This window comes from Micromys minutus, assembly GCF_963924665.1.
Source record: "Micromys minutus genome assembly, chromosome: 3".
Classification (NCBI taxonomy): domain Eukaryota; kingdom Metazoa; phylum Chordata; class Mammalia; order Rodentia; family Muridae; genus Micromys; species Micromys minutus.
This window is the reverse complement of record NC_137972.1, coordinates 64,415,374-64,436,693: the sequence shown is the minus strand read 5'-3', so window position 1 is coordinate 64,436,693 and position 21,320 is coordinate 64,415,374. Positions and strand designations below refer to the sequence as shown.

Here is a 21,320-nt window from a genome sequence, read left to right as displayed (position 1 = left end):
CAAACTGAAAAACCACAACTCCAGGTTTCAAATCTTTTTCTTAAATTACAGGACAAATGGGTCATTTTTACTTCTCTTGAGGATGTCACACTGTCATTTAATCATCAAATTTCCTTAGAATGACAAGAATTGTCAGTTGCCAATCTGAAAGTACTGGGACTGGAGATACAACTTTCAAAGTACTGCATTTTTTAATGGCTGAGTAAGGTCATTATAATTGTTTGCATTCTTCAAGTTTTCAGTACCTACCAAACTCAAGAAACCTAAGTTAAATGGTGTAACATCCTAGAAGTAGCCAATTACTTCAGTATAAGCCATTCATAGCCCAAAGTCTGAAGAATGACCAAATCAAATCTTTATTTTTTCTTTTGTAACTGTATAAATGTGATCCAAAAGAAACGTGCTATAAATAAGCAAACTACAACTGCTCACTGATATGTATGGACTCCCTAGATGTCTCATTGGGCTTAATTATAGACCACTCACAGTAATAGCTTTTTAGTATCAAGTGTAGCATGATGTTAGGCCACTTTAGCTCTTGCACATACATGTTGCACTTCTGACTGATAATGGAGAAAAGTTTGCAGCATTACACTGTTAAGCTAAGTTGCTTCCATCCTTTTAAATGGCGTCAATATCAATGTCATCATTCTAGTTGTCAGACTTCACAGTTTCAACTTTTGGTACACTGGCAGTCTTTGAATATACCACCTCAATATTTTTATCTTCATCATCTTCTTCACCACGAGAAGACTCCTCCTCTGCTTACTTCAGCCATTTAATAAATGGCTCTGCTTTGACAAGGATCTCTTTGGCAAGTTCTTTTGAGACATATTTCTTAGAGGCCTTTTCTGACTAGCTGATAATGACCTCTTCTTCTAAAAGGTCTGCATCATACATCTTCTTCAAGATATGTGGAATCTTAGATCAGCTGAGCTTGATGCATTGCTACCACACATTCCAAGCCCTGAAGAAGGTACCGCTGAGCCTTTTTGTTGTTATGACAAAATCTTAAAAAATGGTGCCTGTATTTATTGATTTGCTCTCTTATCTTCTCATCAAAGAGAACTTCTGTCAAAACAAGAGGACCCATGGCTTTCACATCCAGTCTTTCTGCCTCAGCCACAATTTCTTTATCAGATGAATCAATAATGCCCTCTTCTTTCTTTTTCTTAACAAAATCAAACAGGATGTTAACACGTTCTTCTATAGTTCTTTCCAAATCATCACTAAGTGTGAGACCATTTTCATGGTCACTAATTTCATCCATTCTGCGCCTTTGAGCTTCCTCGGTTGTATCCTCCCCCCAATCATCATCTTCCTCTTCTTCCACAGCATGTGGAGGACTAATTTCATTTGTTGGTAGAGGTGGTGGTGTCTCACTGGTGGATACAGAGCCATTTTCCTTGTCCTTGCCCTTTCTATTTTTCTTTTCTTTTTCTTTCTTTCCTGTACCAATGTCACTATTATCTACAGGAAAATAAGAGTTAACTGAGTAGCATGGTTATCTGTCACTATCAGACTTTAATCCCACCCTCTCACCATTATAATTCTCTGCAGAAAAAGCCAACATAATAAAACAAATGAAACTTAGAATTCTGTAGTAGCTGGTCAGCAGTTAATGAGTTATTCTTACAGAAGAACGAAGTTCACTTTCTCAGCACCCATATGGAGGCTCACACCATCCAAAACTCATGGAATTCAATGCTCTCCAGTCTCCAGGGCACTGCATGCATGTGGTGCAGACTTAACCTGAACACAGAACACACACACACACAAACACTCAAATAAACAACTCTGAATGCCTTTTATCCCCGCACTTGGGAGGCAGTGGCAGGAAATCTGAGTTTGAGGCCAGCCTGGTTTGCAAAGTGAGTCCCAGAACAACCAGAGGTGTTACACAGATATACCCTGTCTTGGGGGTGGGGGGGAAAAACTCTGAAGGGATTCAGACATCAAATAAATTTACTAACTACATTTCACCAGTTATAAAATAATGTGAAACAGTACTGATACACCATATTGGAGCCATTAAAGATTAGGTTTATATTAGGTAGTTTGCCCCATGAATTTACAAAACCAGATCAATCCAACAATTAAGTTTGTTTGAACCTATATAATGGCTTGTCTCACGGGGAAGAGAACACCAGAATAGGTTAGACTTTCTTGCTATAGCAAGCTCAAATTGTGCCATTTGTTTATCTGCCACAGAGTGTTGCATGCAATTATAGTTGATTTCTGCTCTCTGTTTTATTATTCTTTACTGTCTAATCCAATTGGGTGTATCTGCTACTTTTTGTTCTAGAGCTTTAAGCTGTGCTGTCAAGTTGCTAGTGTATGCTCTCTCTGGTTTCTTTTTGGAGGCAATCAGAGCTATGAGCTTTCCTCTTAGTACAGCTCTCACTGCATCCCATAGGTTTAGATATGCTGTGCTTTGATTTTCATCAAATTCTAGAAAATCTAATTTTTTTTCTTTATTTCTTCTTTGACTATGCTATTGTTTAATAGAGCATTGTTTAGTTTCCATGTGTATATGATGTTTTTGTTGTCCTTTTTGTTACTAAAGACCAACCTTAGACCATGGTGATCTGATAGGATGCATGGGAACATTTCAGTCTTCTTATGTCTATTGAGGCTTCTTCCGTGACCAATTATATAGCAAATTTTGGAGAAGGTGCTGTGAGGTGCTGAGAAGAAGTTATATACTTTTGTTTTAGGATGAAATGTTATGTATATGTCTATTAATTTTAATTGGTTCATAACCTCTGCTAGTTTCACTGTGACCTAGTTCAGGATCTATTTCCATGATCTGACCATTGATGCAATTTGGGTGTTGAGGCCTCCCACTATTATTGTGTGGGGTACAATGAATTTTTTGAAGGTTAGTAGGGTTTCTTTTATGAATATGGGCACTCTTGTATTTGGAGCATATATGTTAAGGATTGAGAGTTTCTCCTGACAGATTTTCCCTGTAATGAGTAAAAAGTGTCCTTCCTTATCTTTTTTGATAACTTTTGGTTGAAAATGTACTTTATTCAATATTAGAATGGCCACTCCATCTTGCTTCCTGGGGCTATTTGCTTGGAAGGATATTTTCCCCAAACTTTTACTCTGAGATACTGTCTGTCTTTGTCTCTGAGATGAGTTTCCTCTATGCAGAAAAATGCTGGATTCTCTTTATGTATGTAGTCTGATAGTCTGTGTCATTTTATTGTGGAATTGAGCCCATTTATCTTAAGGAATAATGGTTGCTGTTTCCTGCTATTTTTGCTTTTAGAGGTAGAATTGTACTTGTGTGTCTTTCTTCTTTTGGTTTTCTTGCTTAGGTATTTTCTTGTTTTTACTAGGATGTAGTTTCCCTCCTTGTATTGACTTTTCCATCTATAATCTGTAGTAGTGCTGGATTTGTGGTCAGATATTGTGTAAATTTAGTTTTGTCTTAGAATATCTTGGTCTCTCATATGGTGATTGAGAGTTTTGCTGGGTATAGCAGCTTGGGCTGTCACTTGTGTCCTGTTGGTCTCTGCATGATTTCTGTCGAGGATCTTCTAGCTTTCATAATATCTGTTGAGAAGTTGGATGTGATTATGATTGGTCTGCATTTATTTGTTACATGACCTTTTTTCTTTACAGCTTTTAGTATTCTTTCTTGGTTTTGGGCACTTGGAGTTTTGACTATTATGTGTCGGGAAGAATTTCTTCTCTGGTCCAATCTATTTGGAGTTCTGTAGGCTTCTTTTATGTGTATGGTCATCTCATTCTTAAGGGTAGGGAAGTTTTCTTCTATGACTTTTTGAAGATATTTACTGTGAGTTTTCGTTCATATTCCTTGCCCTCTACTAGTCCTATTGTCCTTAGGTTTGGTCTTCACACTCTGTCCTAGATCTTCTGCACATTTTGGGATAGGAGCTTTTTGGCTTTTCCATGTTCTCTGAAATTTTTGTCTATGTTTTCAATGTTGTCTTTGGCTCCTGGGATTCCCTCTTCCATCTTTGTATTCTGTTGGAGATGCTTGCATCTGTGACTCCTGATTTTTATTAAGTTTTCTACCACCAGGGTTATCTATTTTAGTGTTCTCTATATTGTTCCCATTTCCATTTTAAATTCCTTCTTCAATTCCTTCACCTCTATGGTATATTGTTTTCCTCTACTTCTTTGATTTCGTTGAGTGTTTTTCTTGTTTCCTCTTTAAAAGCTTCTATTTATTTATGCTTTTCATGCAGTTCTTGGTTAATGAACTCCATAATCATCTTGAGGTATCATTTAGGGTGTGAGTCTTCTTTTTCTGGAGTGCTTGACATTCTACTGTTTGCTGTGATGGCAGAGCTGGGTTCTGATGTTGCCAGGTCATCTTTGTTTCTATTGGTTAAGTTCTTTAACTTTCTTCTTGTTAATCTTGTTGTCTGTGATTATACCAGGTCTTGTTGTCAGTGATTTGATCCTGTCCCTCCTGTGCACATGGCCTGTGTCCCTAGATCTCTACTCTTTTAGGTGGCAAATGGCTTGAGTGTTTGGTCCACAGGCATGGGCCTTCCGTGTGGACTCAAGTCTCTATGGCAGAGTTTCTGCTCCCCTGGACCGACTGTATGACTGCACTTCCCTTTTACCAGGACTAGCCATCTCTGAGCCCCAATTACTCACAGTGCAGTATCACCTGGCCTGTGTACCTAGATCTCTGCTTTTCCAGGTTGCAAAGGGCCTGTTTGGTTGATCTTCACACAAGGGCCTTCTGGGTGGAAACTGAGTCCCTATGGCAGAGTTCCTGCTCCCCTGAACCTATTGAGGGGACCACTCTTTCTGTGCACCAGGCCTAGCCTTCTCTGTGCTCTGGCTACTCGCAGCACAGTCTTACCAGGCCAAGGTCCCTGGATCACAAGTTAACAAGTTTAAGAATTTGGTGGTATATTCAAAATTTTCTATTGTATCAACTTGTTCTGATACATTTAAAAATCATTGGGATTCCTATAATTTTCAGGTTTTATTAATCATTGATATTAAGTAGAAGCGTTTTAGAATTGAGGGTTTCTCACTTATAAAATATTTCATACTTACATTACTCACAGAGCTTGAAGATATGATATAGAATTGCTAAGAATTAGAGAAATATATCACTATTAACAATGAGTACACAAACTTCAACAACACTAAAACAGGAAATGGTGGCATGACTTCCCAATATCAGAATTAATTTGCAAGTTTATTAAGCTGCTAATCCCTAAGATTACTGAAAAATTATTTTTTAAAAAGAGCAGAATTGGATTGATGAAACTACTGAATATTCATAGTCTATACATATACATGTATACATTCTGCAACATTCTCACACAGCATGATCATATTGACAAATGTTACCTAAGTATTTATTTTAGTATTTGGTTTCACTGTACTACTATATACATGACCATATATAATGATCAAATGACTTTATTGAAAAAAATAGATCCAATAAATAAGCAAAAAAAACCCCATCCATTTTGCCATGTATTTTGATACAGTAGCAATATTTCATATTCTCCATCTTTGCTTTTCTTTACTTTCTCATTGCATCAGTTGGTTGTTTTTTTTAAACAACTTTATTTTACAAAACAAAGATAAATGTACATATTTTAAACATTTTTTGCTTAAAATTAAACATTTTTGTCAGTACTTTTTTCAAATTTTAACACTATTTTTATATAAAACTTTATGAATATATTTTTTAGTCAGTACTTGATTTTTTTCAAAGTTTGGTTGTATGCCTTGAAAACTTAATAGTTACAATGAGCTAAAGTACATGTAAAACAAAATGTAACATTGAAATAGTTAAAGTTTTCTTGTTTTGTAAATATATTTTTTGTTTTGTTTTGTTTTCTATATTTCTTGGACTTCATACAGTCTGTGAGTTGTTTCTGGGGGAGTGCAAGCCTCTGGGGTTAGCATCCCACTATCAGTGACTGCATATTATATCTGTTCTTTTGTGACTGGGTTATCTCACTCAGGATGATATTCTCTAGATGCAGCCATTTTCTTAAGAATTTGGTTAAGTCATTGTTTTTGGTGGCTGAGTAGTATTCCATTGTGTATATGTACCACAATTTTTGTATCCATTCATCTTCTGAAGGACATCTGGGTTCCTTCCAGCTTCTGACTATTATAAATAGAGCCGCTATGAACATTGTGGTGCATATATCTTTGTTGTGTATTAAAGTGTCTCTGGGGTATATGCCCAGAAGTGGAATAGCTGGGTCTTCAGTACTATATCCAATTTTCTGAGGTATCGCCAGACAGATTTCCAGAGTGGTTGTATTAGTTTGCAACCCCACCAACAGTGGAGAAGTGTTCCTCTTTCTCCGCAGCCTCGCCAGCATCTGCTGTCATCTGAGTTTTGGATCTTGGCCAATCTGACTGGTGTGAGGTGGAATCTCAGGGTTGTTTTGATTTCATTTCCCTGATGGCTAAGGATGTGGAGCACTTTCTCAGATGTTTCTTGGCCATTCAGTGTTCCTCAACTGAAAATCATTTGTTTAGCTCTGTACCCCATTTTTTAATAGGGTTATTTGATTCTCTGGTGTCTAGCTTTTTGAGTTCCTTGTACACCTTGGATATTAGGCCTCTATCTGATGTGGTGTTGGTAAAGATCTTTTCCTATTCTGTTGGTTGCCATTTTGTTTTCTTGACAATTTCCTTGGCCTTACAGAAACTTTGCAATCTCATTAAGTCCCATTTGTTAATCTTTGACCTTAGAGCTTGAGCCATTGATGTTTTATTTAGGAAATTTTTTCCTGTGCCTATGTGTTCTAAAGTTTTCCCTACTTTCTCATCTAATACTTTCAGTGTATCTGGATTAATGTGGAGATCTTAGATCCACTTACGCTTGAGCTTTGTACAAGGAGATAAGAAAGGTTGGACCAGCACCATTTGTTGAATAGGCTGTCCTTATTCCATTGAATGTTACTGATCCTTTGTCAAAAATCAGGTGACCATATACATGAGGGCTCATTTCTGGATCTTCTATTCTATTCCCTTGATACACCTGCCTATTTCTGTACCAGTACCATGCAGTTTTCAGCACAATTGCCTTGTAATATTGCTTAAGGTCAGGGATAGTGATTCCTGCAGATGTTTTTTTGTTTTTGAGGATGGATTTCTCTATTCTACGTCTTTTGTTATTCCATATGAAATTGCACATTGATCTTTCCAATCACATGAAGAACTGGGTTGGAATTTTGATGGGAATTGCATTGAATCTGTAGATTGCTTTTGGTAGGATGGCCATTTTTAAGATGTTGATTTTTCTAATCCATGAGCATGGGAGATCTTTCCATTTTCTGAGATCCTCCTCAATTTCTTTCTTTAGAGGTTTGAAGTTCTTGTCATACAGGTCCTTCACTTGCTTAGTTAGAGTCACAACAAGGTATTTCATAGTTTTTGTAACAATTGTGAAGGGTACGTTTTCCCTAATTTCTTTCTCCACATGTTTGTCCTTTGAGTATAGGAAGGCTACTGATTTGTTTGAGTTAATTTTGTATCCAGCCAATTTGCTGAACTTGTTTATCAGCTGTAGGAGTTCTCTGGTATAATTTTTGGGGTCACTCAAGTACACTATCATGTCATCGTCATGGAGTGATGGTTTTATCTCTTCCTTTTCGATTTTTATCCCCTTGATCTCCTTTGGCTGTCTAATTGCTCCAGCCAGAACTTCCAGTACTATGTTGAATAGGTAGGGGGAGAGTGGGCAGCCTTGTCGAGTCCCTGATTTTAGTGGGAATTCTTCAAGTTTCTCGCCATTAAGTTTGATGTTGGTGGTTGATTTGCTGTATATTGCTTTTATTATGTTTAATTATGGGCCTTGGATTTCTGATCTTCCCAGGATTTTTAACATGAAGGTGTGTTGGATTTTGTCGAATGCTTTTCCAGTGTCTAGTGAGATGACCATGTGATTTTGATCTTTGAGTTTGTTTATATGGTGGATCATGTTGATGGATTTCCTTATGGTAAAACATCCCTTCATCCCAGGCAAGAAGCCTACTTGGTCATGATGAATGATCTTTTTGATGTGTTTTTGGATTCGGTTTGCAAGAATTTTGTTGAGTATTTTTGCATCAATGTTCTTAAGTGAGATTGTTCTGAAGTTCTCTTTCCTTGTAGGGTCTTTGTGTGGTTTAGGTACGAGGGTTATTGTAGCCTCAAAAAATGAGTTGGGTAATATTCCATCTGATTCTATCTTTTGGAATAGTTTGGCGAGTACTGGTGTTATATCCTCAATAAATGTCTTTTAAAATTCTGCACTGATTCCGTCTGGACCTGGGCTTTTTTTGGTTGGGAGACTTTTGATGACTTCTTCTATTTCTTTAGGTGTTATAGGGTTATTTAGATGGTTTACTTGGTCCTGGTTTAACTTTGGAACCTTGTATCTGTCTAGGAATTCATCCATTTCCTCCAGATTTTCCAATTTTGTGGAGTATAAGTTTTTGTAATAGGATCTGATGATTTCTTGAATTTCTTCAGTTTCAGTTGTTATGTTGCCACTTTCCTTTCTGATTTTGTTAATTTGGATACTCTCTCTTTGCCCTCTAGTGAGTCTCGCTAGGGGTTTATCAATCTTGTTGATTTTCTCAAAGAACCAACTCTTGGTTTTGTTGATTTTTTCAATGGTTCTTTTTGTTTCTATTTGGTCTATTTCTACCTTAATTTTGATTATTTCTTGCCGTCTACTCTTTTTGGGTATATCTACTTCCTTTTGATCTAGGGCTTTTAGCTGTGCATTCAAGTTGCTGATGTGAGCTCTCTCCGGTTTCTTTTTGGAAGCACTTAGGGCTATGAGTTTTCCTCTCAATACTGCTTTCATTGCATCTCATTGGTTTGGGTATGTTGTGTGTTCGTTTTCGTTGAATTCTAGAAAATCCTTAATTTCTTTCTTTATTTTTTCTTTGACCCTTCTATCTTTTAACAGAGCATTGTTTAGTTTATGTGTATGTGAGCTTTGTGTTGTCTTTGTTGTTGTTAATGTCCAGCCGTAGACGAGGGAGATCTGAGAGGATGCATGGGAGTATTTCAATCTTCTTATATCAATGGAGCCTTGTTCTGTGTCCAATTATGTGGTCAATTTTCGAGAAGGTGCCATGGGGTGATGAGAAGAAGGTGTACTCTTTTTTTTTAAATGACTTTATTTTGCAAAACAAAGATAAATGTACAGATTTTAAACATTTTTTGCTTAAAATTATACATTTTGTCAGTACTGTTTTTTCAGACATTAAAATAAATTTTATATAAAACCATGTGAATATATTTTTTAGTCAGTACTTGATTTTTTTCAAGGGCTTGACAGTATGTATTGAAAACCTATTAGTTGCAATAAGTGTAAAGTACATGCAAAACAAAACGCAACATGGCAATAGTCAAAGTCTTCTTGTTTTGTGAATATATGTATATTTTTTGTTTTCTTTATTTCTTGGACTTCATACAATCTGTGAGTTGTTTTTGGGGGAGTGCAAGCATCTGGGGTTAGCATCCCACTATCAGTGACTGCATGTTATGTCTGTTCTTTTGTGACTGGGTTATCTCACTCAGGATGATCTTCTCTAGATGCAGCCATTTTCTTAAGAATTTGGTTAAGTCATTGTTTCTGGTGGCTGAGTAGTATTCCATTGTGTATATGTACCACAATTTTTGTATCCATTCGTCTTCTGAAGAACATTTGGGTTCCTTCCATCTTCTGGCTATTATAAATAGAGCCACTATGAACATTGTGGTGCATATATCTTTGTTGTGTATTAAAATGTCTCTGGGGTATATGCCCAGAAGTGGAATGGCTGGGTCTTCAGGTAGTACTATATCCAATTTTCTGATGTATAGCCAGACAGATTTCCAGAGTGGTTGTATTAGCTTGCAACCCCACCAACAGTGGAGAAGTGTTCCTCTTTCTCCGCAGCCTCGCCAGCATCTGCTGTCATCTGAGTTTTAGATCTTGGCCAATCTGACTGGTGTGAGGTGGAATCTTAGGGTTGTTTTGATTTGCATTTCCCTGATGGCTAAGGATGTGGAGCACTTCCTCAGATGCTTTTCGGCCATTCGGTGTTCCTCAACTGAAAATGATTTGTTTAGCTCTGTACCCCATTTTTTGATAGGGTTATTTGATTCTCTGGTGTCTATCTTTTTGAGTTCCTTGTACACCTTGGATATTAGGCCTCTATCTGATGTGGTGTTGGTAAAGATCTTTTCCCATTCTGTTGGTTGCCGTTTTGTTTTCTTGAAGATGTCCTTAGCCTTACAGAAACTTTGCAATCTCATTAAGTCCCATTTGTTAATCTTTGACCTTAGAGCTTGAGCCATTGGTGTTTTGTTCAGGAAATTTTCTCCTGTGCCTATGTGTTCTAAGGTTTTCCCTAATTTCTAATCTAATAGTTTCAGTGTATCTGGTTTAATGTGGAAATCTTTAATCCACTTACACTTGAGCTTTGTCCAAGGAGATAAGAAAGGGTCTATTTTCATTCTTTTGCATGCTGAGTGCCGGTTGGACCAGCACCATTTGTTGAATAGGCTGTTTTTTTCCCATTGAATGTTTACTGCTCCTTTGTCAAAAGTCAGGTGACCATATACCTGAGGGCTCATTTCTGGATCTTCTATTCTATTCCATTGATTCACTTGCCTATTTCTGTACCAGTACCATGCAGTTTTCAGCACAATTACCTTGTAATATAGCTTGAGGTCAGGGATAGTGATTCCCGCAGATTTTTTTTTTTTTTGTTGAGGATGGATTTCGCTATTCTAGGTCTTTTGTTTTTCCATATGAAATTGTACATTGATCTTTTCAATTCCATGAAGAACTGGGTTGGAATTTTGATGGGGATTGCATTGAATCTGTAGATTGCTTTTGGTGGGATGGCCATTTTTAAGATGTTGATATTTCCAATCCATGAGCATGGGAGTTCTTTCCATTTTCTGAGATCCTCCTCAATTTCTTTCTTTAGAGGTTTGAAGTTCTTGTCATACAGGTCTTTCACTTGCTTAGTTAGAGTCACACCTAGTATTTCATAGTTTTGTAATGATTGTGAATGGTACGTTTTCCCTAATTTCTTTCTCCACATATTTTTTCTTTGAGTATAGGAAGGCTACTGATTTGTTTGAGTTAATTTTGTATCCGGCCACTTTGCTGAACTTGTTTATCAGCTGTAGGAGTTCTCTGGTGGAATTTATTGGGTCACTCAAGTACACTATCATTTCATCGGCAAAGAGTGATGTTTTTATCTCTTCCTTTCCGATTTGTATTCCCTTGATCTCCTTTTGCTGTCTAATTGCTCCAGCCAGGGCTTCCAGTACTATGTTGAATAGGTAGGGGGAGAGTGGGCAGCCTTGTCGAGTCCCTGATTTTAGTGGGATTGCTTCAAGTTTCTCACCATTAAGTTTGATGTTGTCTATTTGTTTGCTGTATATTGCTTTTATTATGTTTAAATATGGGCCTTGGATTCCTGTTCTTTCCAGGACATTTAACATGAAGGTGTGTTGGATTTTGTCGAATGCTTTCTCAGCGTCTAGTGAGATGACCATGTGATTTTGGTCTTTAAGTTTGTTTATATGGTGGATTACATTGATGGATTTCCTTATGTTAAACCATCCCCGTATCCCAGGGATGAAGCCTACTTTGTCATGATGAATGATGGTTTTGATGTGTTCTTGGATTCGGTTTGCAAGGATTTTGTTGAGTATTTTTGCATCAATGTTCATAAGTGAGATTGGTCTGAAGTTCTCTTTTCTTGTAGGGTCTTTGTGTGGCTTAGGTATGAGGGTTATTGTAGCCTCAAAAAATGAGTTGGGTAATATTCCATCTGATTCTATCTTTTGGAATAGTTTGGCCAATATTGGTGTTATATTCCCAATAAATGTCTGATAAAATTCTGCACTGAATCCGTCTGGACCTGGGCTTTTTTTGGTTGGGAGGCTTTTGATGACTTCTTCTATTTCATTAGGTGTTATAGGGTTATTTAGATGGTTTACTTGGTCCTGGTTAAACTTTGGGAAATTGTATCTGTCTAGGAATTCATCCATTTCCTCCAGATTTTCCAATTTTGTGGAGTATAAGTTTTTGTAGTAGGATCTGATGATTTCTTGAATTTCCTTAGTTTCAGTTGTCATGTCACCACTTTCCTTTCTGATTTTGTTAATTTGGATACTCTCTCTTTGCCCTTTAGTTAGTCTGGTTAGGGGTTTATCAATCTTGTTGATTTTCTCAAAGAACCAACTCTTTGTTTTGTTAATTTTTACAATGGTTTTTTGTTTCTATTTGGTCTATTTCTACCCTAATTTTGATTATTTCTTGCCGCCTACTCTTTTTGGGTGTATGTGCTTCCTTTTGTTCTAGGGCTTTTAGCTGTGCTGTCTGGTTGCTGATGTGAGCTCTCTCCAGTTTCTTTTTGGAAGCACTTAGGGCTATGAGTTTTCTTCTCAATACTGCTTTCATTGCATCCCATAGGTTTGGGTATGTTGTGTTATCGTTTTCGTTGAATTCTAGAAAGTCCTTAATTTATTTCTTTATTTCTTCTTTGACCCTGCTATCTTTAACAGAGCGTTGTTTAGTTTTCATGTGTATGTGGGCATTTTGTTGTCTTTGTTGTTGTTAAAGACCAGCCGTAGACCAAGGTGATCTGAGAGGATGCATGGGAATATTTACTTTGGGATAGTATGTTCTGTATATATCTATTAATTCTAGTTGGTTCAAAGTCTCTGCTAGTTTTGCAGTGTCCTTTTTCAGTTTCTGTTTCCCTGAGCTGTCCATTGGATAGAGTGGGGTATTAAAGTCTCCCACTACTATTGTGTAGGGTGAAATGTAGTTTTTGAGCTTTAGTAGGGTTTCTTTTATGAATGTGAGTGATTTTTTATTTGGAGCATATATGTTAAGGATTGAGAGTTCCTCCTGTCAGGTTTCCTTAGTAATGAGTAAAAAGTGCCCTTCCTTATCTTTTTTGATAACTTTTGGTTGGTAATTTACTTTATTTGATATTAGAATAGCCACTCCAGCTTGCTTCTTGGAGCTGTTTGATTGGAAGTTTTTTTTTTTTTTTTTTTTTTTTTTTTTTTTTTTTTTTTTTTTTTTATATTTGACATTATTATTGCTCTCTTTAATTTTTACGCAGGGGAAAATGCATTTTTTTTAAAGATTTCAAAATTTTTTTGCTTAAAATTATACATTTTTGGCAGTACTGTTTTTTCAGACATTAAAATAAATTTTACATAAAACCATGTGAATATGTTTTTTAGTCTGTACTTGATTTTTTTCAAGGGCTTGACAGTATGCATTGAAAATGTACTAGTTGCAATAAGCGTAAAGTACATGCAAAACAAAACTCAACATGGGAATAGTCAAAGTCTTCTTGTTTTGTGAATATATGTATATTTTTTGTTTTCTTTATTTCTTGGACTTCATACATTCTGTGAGTTGTTTCTGGGGGAGTGCAAGCCTCTGGGGTTAGCATCCCACTATCAGTGACTGCATATTATGTCTGTTCTTTTGTGACTGGGTTATCTCACTCAGGATGATCTTCTCTAGATGCAGCCATTTTCTTAAGAATTTGGTTAAGTCATTGTTTCTGGTGGCTGAGTAGTATTCCATTGTGTATATGTACCACAATTTTTGTAACCATTCGTCTTCTGAAGGACATCTGGGTTCCTTCCAGCTTCTGGCTATTATAAATAGAGCCACTATGAACATTGTGGTGCATATATCTTTGTTGTGTATTAAAGTGTCTCTGGGGTATATGCCCAGAAGTGGAATAGCTGGGTCTTCAGGTAGTACTATATCCAATTTTCTGAGGTATCGCCAGACAGATTTCCAGAGTGGTTGTATTAGCTTGCAACCCCACCAACAGTGGAGAAGTGTTCCTCTTTCTCCGCAGCCTCGCCAGCATCTGCTGTCATCTGAGTTTTAGATCTTGGCCAATCTGACTGGTGTGAGGTGGAATCTTAGGGTTGTTTTGATTTGCATTTCCCTGATGGCTAAGGATGTGGAGCACTTCCTCAGATGCTTTTCGGCCATTCGGTGTTCCTCAACTGAAAATGATTTGTTTAGCTCTGTACCCCATTTTTTGATAGGGTTATTTGATTCTCTGGTGTCTATCTTTTTGAGTTCCTTGTACACCTTGGATATTAGGCCTCTATCTGATGTGGTGTTGGTAAAGATCTTTTCCTATTCTGTTGGTTGCCGTTTTCTTTACTTGATGATATCCTTAGCCTTACAGAAACTTTGCAATCTCATTAAGTCCCATTTGTTAATCTTTGACCTTAGAGCTTGAGCCATTGCTGTTTTGTTCAGGAAATTTTCTCCTGTGCCTATGTGTTCTAAGGTTTTCCCTACTTTCTCATCTAATAGTTCCAGTGTATCTGGTTTAATGTGGAGATCTTTAATCCACTTACACTTGAGCTTTGTACAAGGAGATAAGAACGGGTCTATTTTCATTCTTTTGCATGTTGAGTGCCAGTTGGACCAGCACCATTTGTTGAATAGGCTGTCCTTTTTCCATTGAATGTTTACTGATCCTTTGTCAAAAATCGGGTGACCATATACATGAGGGCTCATTTCTGCATCTTCTATTCTATTTCATTGATCCACTTGCCTATTTCTGTACCAGTACCATGCAGTTTTCAGCACAATTGCCTTGTAATATAGCTTGAGGTCAGGGATAGTGATTCCCGCAGATTTTTTTTTGTTGGTGAGGATGGATTTTGCGATTCTAGGTCTTTTGTTATTCCATATGAAATTGCACATTGATCTTTCAAATTCCATGAAAAAATGGGTTGGAATTTTGATGGGAATTGCATTGAATCTGTAGATTGCTTTTGGTAGGATGGCCATTTTTAAGATGTTGACCTTTCCAATCCATGAGCATGGGAGATCTTTCCATTTTCTGAGATCCTCTTCAATTTCTTTCTTTAGAAGTTTGAAGTTCTTGTCATACAGGTCCTTCACTTCCTTAGTTAGAGTCACACCAAGGTATTTCATAGCTTTTGTAACTATTGTGAAGGGTACCTTTTCCCTAATTTCTTTCTCCACATGTTTGTCCTTTGAGTATAGGAAGGCTACTGATTTGTTTGAGTTAAATTTGTATCCGGCCACTTTGCTGAACTTGTTTATCAGCTGTAGGAGTTCTCTGGTGGAATTTTTGGGGTCACTCAAGTACACTATCATGTCATCGGCAAAGAGTGATGTTTTTATCTCTTCCTTTCTGATTTGTATCCCCTTGATCTCCTTTTGCTGTCTAATTTCTCCAGCCAGGACTTCCAGTACTATGTTGAATAGGTAGGGAGAGAGTGGGCAGCCTTGTCGAGTCCCTGATTTTAGTGGGATTGCTTCAAGTTTCTCACCATTAAGTTTGATGTTGGCTGTTGGTTTGCTGTATATTGCTTTTATTATGTTTAAATATGGGCCTTGGATTCCTGTTCTTTCCAGGTCTTTTAACATGAAGGGGTGTTGGATTTTGCCGAATGCTTTCTCAGCGTCTAGTGAGATGACCATGTGATTTTGGTCTTTAAGTTTGTTTATATGGTGGATTACATTGATGGATTTCCTTATGTTAAACCATCCCTGCATCCCAGGGATGAAGCCTACTTGGTCATGATGAATGATGGTTTTGATGTGTTCTTGGATTCGGTTTGCAAGGATTTTGTTGAGTATTTTTGCATCAATGTTCATAAGTGAGATTGGTCTGAAGTTCTCTTTCCTTGTAGGGTCTTTGTGTGGCTTAGGTACGAGGGTTATTGTAGCCTCAAAAAATGAGTTAAGTAATATTCCATCTGATTCTATCTTTTGGAATAGTTTGGCGAATATTGGTGTTATATTCCCAATAAATGTCTGATAAAATTCTGCACTGAACCCGTCTGCACCTGGGCTTTTTTTGGTTGGGAGGCTTTTGATGACTTCTTCTATTTCTTTAGGTGTTATAGGGTTATTTAGATGGTTTACTTGGTCCTGGTTAAACTTTGAGACCTTGTATCTGTCTAGGAATTCGTCCATTTTCTCCAGATTTTCCAATTTTGTGGAGTATAAGTTTTTGTAGTAGGATCTGATGATTTCTTGAATTTCCTTAGTTTCCGTTGTCATGTCACCACTTTCCTTTCTGATTTTGTTAATTTGGATACTCTCTCTTTGCCCTTTAGTTAGTCTGGCTAGGGGTTTATCAATCTTGTTGATTTTCTCAAAGAACCAACTCTTTGTTTTGTTGATTTTTTCAATGTTTTTTTTTTTTTTTTTCCTATTTGGTCTATTTCTGCCCTAATTTTGATTATTTCTTGCCGTCTACTCTTTTTGGGTATATCTGCTTCCTTTTGTTCTAGGGATTTTAGCTGTGCTGTCAGGTTGCTGATGTGAGCTCTCTCCAGTTTCTTCTTGGAAGCACTTAGGGCAATGAGTTTTCCTCTCAATACTGCTTTCATTGCATCCCATAGGTTTGGGTATGTTGTGTTATCATTTTCGTTGAATTCTAGAAAGTCCTTAATTTCTTTCTTTATTTCTTCTTTGACCCTGCTATCCTTTAACAGAGCATTGTTTAGTTACTATGTGTATGTGGGCATTTTGTTGTCTTTGTTGTTGTTAAAGACCAGCCGTAGACCATGGTGATCTGAGAGGATTCATGGGAGTATTTCAATCTTCTTATATCGATGAAGGCTCTTTCTGTGTCCAATTACGTGGTCAATTTTCGAGAAGGTGCCATGGGGTGGTGAGAAGAAGGTGTATTCTTTCATTTTAGGATAGTATGTTCTGTATATATCTATTAATTATAGTTGGTTCAAAGTCTCTGCTAGTTTTGCAGTGTCCTTGTTCAGTTTCTGTTTCCCTGATCTGTCCATTATTGAGAGTGGGGTGTTAAAGTCTCCCACTATTATTGTGTGGGGTGAAATGTATTTTTTGAGCTTTAGTAGAGTTTCTTTTATGAATGTGGGTGATTTTTTATTTGGAGCATATATGTTAAGGATTGAGAGTTCCTCCTGACAGATTTCCCCGGTAATGAGTAAAAAGTGTCCTTCTTTATCTTTTTTGATAACTTTTGGTTGGAAGTTTACTATATTCGATATTATAATAGCCACTCCAGCTTGCTTCTTGGCGCTGTTTGCTTGGAAGTTTTTTTCCCACCCTTTTACTCTGAGATAGTGTCTGTCTCTGTTTCTGAGATGAGTTTCCTGTATGCAGCAAAAGGCTGGATTTTGTTTATGTATCCAGTCTGATAGTCTATGTCTCTTTATTGGGGAGTTGAGACCATTTATGATAATAGATATCAAGGAATAATTGTTTCTGTTTCCTGCCATTTTTGCTTTTTTGTGTTGAGTTGTGTCTGTGTTTTTTTCTTCTTTAGTTTTCTTGTTTAGGAGTTTTCTTGTTTTTACTAGGCTGTATTATCCCTCCTTGTATTGGGTTTTCCACCTATAATTCATTGTAGTGCTGGGTTTGTGGTCAGATATTGTGTGAATTTTGATTTGTCTTGAAATATTTTGTCTCTCCATTGATGGTGATTGATAGTTTTGCTGGGTATAGCAGCTTGGGCTGGCACTTGTGCTCTCTTAAGGAGTGCATGATGTCTGTCCAGGCTCTTCTAGCTTTCATAGTCTCTGTTGAGAAATCGGGTGTGAGTCTGATTGGTCTGCCTTTATATGTTACCTGACCTTTTTCCCTTACTGCTTTTAGTATTCTTTCTTTACTTTGGGCACTTGATGTTTTTACTATTATGTGTTGGGAGGTATTTCTTTTCTGGTCCAACCTATTTGGAGTTCTGAAGGCTTCTTTTATGCTCGTGGTCATCTCCTTCTTGAGGGTAGGGAAGTTTTCTTCTATGATTTTGTTGAAGATATTTACTGTGCCTCTTAGTTGATACTCTTCTCCCTCTTCTATTCCTATTATCCTTAGGTTTGGTCTTCTCATTGTGTCTTGTATTTCCTGGACATTTTGGGATAGGAGCTTTTGTTTTTTGCATCTTCTCTGGCTGTTTTGTCTATGTTTGCAATGTTGTCTTCTGCCCCCGAGATTCTCTCCTCGATCTCTTGTAATCTGTTGGAAATGCTTGCTTCTGTGACTCCTGATTTCTTTTTTTTGGTGTTCTGACTCTAGGGTTATCTCTTTTAGCGCTTTCATTATTGTGTCAATATCTGTTTTAATTTCCCTCTTCCATTCCTTTATTTCTTTTGTTCTGTTTTCATCTCGTTCTTTGAGTTCTTTGAGTGTTTTTCTTGTTTCTTCTTTAAAAGCTTCTGAATCTTTTTGCTGTTCCTCCCTTTCTTGTTTAAGTAACTCTATCAGCGTCTTGAGGCATGATTTCAGGTCTGTGTCTTCTTTCTCTGGAGTGTTTGGAATTCCGATGTTTGCTACTATCGGAGAGCTGGGTTCTGGTGTTGCTAGATTGTCTTTGTTTCCTTGGGAAATACTCTTTCTCTTTCCTCTTGCCATTTTGTTGTCAGTGATGTGTTCTTGCCTTTCCCTTGTATTTGGTCTGTGTCCCTGGTACACTTTCCGTGTGCACTCCGCAGAGATCTCTCTACTCCCCGGCAGCCCAGGTTCCGGGTGGCAGCTGGGCCAGGCTCCGCTCTGCGTACTGAAGTTGCGTCTGGGTGGGAACAGACGTTCCTAAGATCTGTTCCTGGTCACAGATGCTCAGCCTCTACGAGCCACCTTTCCGGCTGGCAGGTGGGCCAGGCTCTGCTCTGTGTCCTGAAGTCGTCTCAGGGTGGGAACAGAAGTTCATAAGATCTGTTCCCGGTCACTGGGTCGGGGAGGACAGGGCAGGTCAGGGCAGGGGGTGCCCTTTCCGTGTGCACTCTGCAGAGATCCCTCTGCTCCCCCGCAGCCTAGGTCTCCCACTCACCAGTTGCTCAGCCTGTATGAGCCGCCTTTCCGGCTGGCAGTTGGGCAAGGCTCCGCTCTGCGTCCTGAAGTTGTCTCCGGGTGGGAACAGAAGTTCCTAAGATTTGTTCCAGGTCGCAGTTTCTCAGCCTGTACGAGCCGCCTTTCCCGCTGTGCTTGGAAGTTTTTATCCCACCCTTTTACTCTGAGATAGTGTCTGTCTCTGTCTCTGAGTTGAGTTTCCTGTATGTAGCAAAAGGCTGAATTTTGTTTATGTATCCAGTCTGATAGTCTATGTCTCTTTATTGCGGAGTTGAGACCATTTATGTTAATAGATATCAATAATAGTTTTTTCTGTTTCCTGCCATTATTTCTTTTTTGGGTTGAGTTGTTTCTGTGTTTTTTTCTTCTTTTAGTTTTCTTGTTTAGGAGTTTTTTTGTTTTTACTAGGCTGTATTTTCTCTCATTGTATAGGGTTTTCCTTCTATAATTCGTTGTAGTGCTGTGTTTGTGGTCAGATATTGTGTGAATTTTGATCTGTCTTGAAATATCTTCGTCTCTCCATCGATGGTGATTGAGAATTTTGCTGGGTATAGCAGCTTGGGCTGGCACTTGTGCTCTCGTAAGGAGTGCATGATGTCTGTCCAGGCTCTTCTAGCTTTCATAGTCTCTGTTGAGAAATCGGGTGTGAGTCTGATTGGTCTGCCTTTATATGTTACCTGACCTTTTTCCCTTACTGCTTTTAGTATTCTTTCTTTACTTTGGGCGCTTGATGTTTTTACTATTTTGTGTCTGGAGGTATTTCTTTTCTGGTCCAACCTATTTGGAGTTCTGAAGGCTTCTTTTATGCTCGTGGTCATCTCATTCTTGAGGGTAGGGAAGTTTTCTTCTATGATTTTGTTGAAGATATTTACTGTGCCTCTTAGTTGATACTCTTCTCCCTCTTCTATTCCTATTATCCTTAGGTTCGGTCTTCTGATTGTGTCTTTGATTTCCTGGACATTTTGGGTTAGGAGCTTTTTGTTTTTTGGATCTTCTCTGGCTGTTTTGTCTATATTTGCAATGTTGTCTTTTTCCCCCGAGATTTTCTCTTTGATCTCTTGTTATCTATTGGAAATGCTTGCTTCTGTGACTCCTGATTTCTTTTTTTGGTGTTCTGAATCTAGGGTTATCTCTTTTAGCGTTTTCTTTATTGTGTCAATTTCTGTTTTAATTTCCCTCTTCCATTCCTTTATTTCTTTGGTTCTGTTTTCTCTAGTTCGTTGAGTTATTTGAGTGTTTTTCTTGTTACTTCTTTAAAAGCTTCTAAATTTTTTTGCTTTTCCTCCCACTCTTGTTTAAGTATCTCTATCAGCATCTTGAGGTATGATTTCAGGTCTGTGTCTTCTTTTTTTGGAGTGTTTGGAATTCCGATGTTTGTTGTTATGGGAGAGCTGGGTTCTGGTGTTGCTAGAGTGTCTTGGTTTCCTTGGGATATACTCTTTCTCTTTCCTCTAACCATTTTGTTGTTAGTGATATGTTCTCGTCTTTCCCTTGTCTCTGGTCTGGGTTTCTGGTTCTCCACTGGTCCAGGTGTCAGATTGTTCGAGCCCTGTTTTATGCCTCAGAGTCGTTGGGTGATAGCAGAAGTTCCAAAGTTCTCTTTCTGTTTGCTGGATCAGGCACGGCAGGGCAGGGCAAGGCAGGGGGTGCACTTTCTGTGTGTACCTCACAGAGATCTCTCTGCTCCCCGGCAGCCCTGGTCTCCCACCCACCAGTTACTCAGCCTCTAAGAGCCTCAGTTCCGGGTGGCAGGTGGGCCAGGATCTGCTCTGTGTTCGGAAGTCGCCTCCGGGTGGAAACAGAAGTTCTAATTTTCTGTTCACAATCACAGTTGCTCAGCCTCTATGAGCCGCCATTCTGGGTGGCAGGTGGGCCAGGCTCTGCTCTGTGTCTAGAAGTCGCCTCTGGGTAGAAACAGAAGTTCTAATTTTCTGTTCCCAATCGCTGGATCGGGCAAGACAGGGCAGAGCAAATTAGGGTGTGCACTTTCAGTGTGCACTCCAGAGATATCTCTCTGCTCCCCTGCAGTCTAGATCTCCCACTCACCAGATGCTCAGCCTCTATGAGCCGCCCTTCCGAGTGGCAGGTGGGCCAGGCTCTGCTCTCTTCCGGAAGTCACCTCCATGTGGAAACAGAAGTTCTAATTTTCTCTTCCCAATCACAGTTGCTCAGCCTCTCTGAACCGCCATTCCGGGTGGTAGATGGGCCAGGCTCCGCTCTGCGTCCGGAAGTCACCTCCGGGTGGAAACAGATGTTCTAATTTTCTGTTCCCAATTGCAGTTGCTCAGCCTCTCTGAGCCGCCGTTCTGGGTGGCAGGTGGGCCAGGATCTGCTCTGTGTCCGGAAGTCGCCTCCGGGTGGAAACAGAAGTTCTAATTTTCTGTTCTAAATCGCAGTTACACAGCCTCTATGAGCCGCCGATCCGGGTGGCAGTTGGGCCAGGCTCCGATCTGCGTCCGGAAGTCGCCTCCGGGTGGAAACA

General features: G+C 38.6%; 1 pseudogene across 1 annotated transcript in view; it reads right to left on the bottom strand.

Moving 5' to 3' along the window:
• Positions 1–621: 621 nt before the first annotated feature.
• The window catches only part of LOC308418933 (eukaryotic translation initiation factor 5-like), a 201,283-nt pseudogene continuing 180,584 nt past the window's right edge, over positions 622–21,320 (bottom strand). Inside the window, exon 2 of the transcript in view lies at positions 622–1,470. The product of the transcript in view is annotated as a eukaryotic translation initiation factor 5-like (transcript). The remainder of the gene's footprint in view (positions 1,471–21,320) is intronic.